We start from the raw sequence: 1,435 nt of genomic DNA, 5'->3' as shown, positions 1-1,435 counted from the left end.
GCCGTCGTGTGACGGAGCATGAAGCATGCAAGCTTGTAGATTGGTTATTTTTGTCGTGCCACACCGTCGTATGACGGATAATGTCATGTCAAAGACATTATACTAGGGGTTGAACATTGGTCATTTCCTTGTAGTCTATGCTTATAGCACATATACGAAAATGTACTGAATTGGAAGGTTTCCACACTTTCAGAATTAAAGTTAAAGTGAATGAGTGACATGAATCGTTATATAGGCGACTACAAGTGTGAGGTCAGCTCCGGCTTGTGATATTTACATCCTTTTTCAACAGAGGCAAAAAGCTGTCATAAGTGCAACATTATCATTTCACATTATCATCTCACACACCCCCAGTGAGTGATGTTTGTTAGCATAGTTGATCATCTAGAGGCAGCATAAACTAGAATGAATTTAACTTTAAGTTTACAGGATCGTTTGGAAGGGAAGGCTTAGGAAAAGGATACCCATTCCCCGTTTTGCAACGCAATACTGTTAATGTACTGTTAACTAATTTGTTGTTTTATATCGCAAGGGCTATGAGAGTTCAATTGATGAAATAGCCACAGCAGCTTTGAAAGGAAATAAGGCATGAAAATATTAAGTTCAATCCTCAGGGACTCTTGAGCTGGTGTGGTTTAGTTATAAAGGACAACAACCCTGGGCAGAAAGAAAAAAGAAAACTTGTTTAACTTGTGGAAAATGTTTCCAGGAGCCAAAACTGAAGACAGGAAAACAGGTCAGAGCAGCTGTACTCTGAATATGGAGACAACAACAAGTTATTCCTTTGTCAAATTTACACCAAGTCAACTAAATGGCTCGAGGATGTATCACAGAAACACAAACCCAGTGACTAGAAGTCACGGCCAAAAACCAAGTGAAACACTTAACAAGAAATCCGTCTCAACGCCAAATCGTGAAGGAATCTGTGCTGTCTGGAGGTGCTTTAAGAGAATTAAATATATAAACAACAGCCAGCTAGGATTACAGTTGGAAATGGCCGCCTTTGGGGAGAGCTTGTTGTTGGAAGGTAGAGAATTAACACATTCTGTCATAATGATAACACACAATATTATAGTATTCTCCCTCTTTCAACACAGCATCATCCACAATGTTCATTTAGGCCAACAGAGAAAAATTAACACCCCGGATTTGAATGTGCATGTAGTGGCTAATACCGTTATCATTCAGTGGCCGCCTTTGGGGAGAGCTTGTTGTTGGAAGGTAGAGAATTAACACATTCTGTCATAATGATAACACACACACATATTATAGTATTCTCCCTCTTTCAACACAGCATCTTCCACAATGTTCATTTAGGCCAACAGAGAAAAATTAACACCCCGGATTTGAATGTGCATGTAGTGGCTAATACCGTTATCATTCATGTAGTCGCTAATACCGTTATCATTCAGTCAAAAAGTCAAAAAACGCAAAG

Source organism: Electrona antarctica (assembly GCF_951216825.1).
Source record: "Electrona antarctica genome assembly, chromosome: 14".
NCBI lineage: Eukaryota > Metazoa > Chordata > Actinopteri > Myctophiformes > Myctophidae > Electrona > Electrona antarctica.
The sequence above is the reverse complement of the archived record's forward strand: the minus strand, read 5'-3'. Positions refer to the sequence as shown.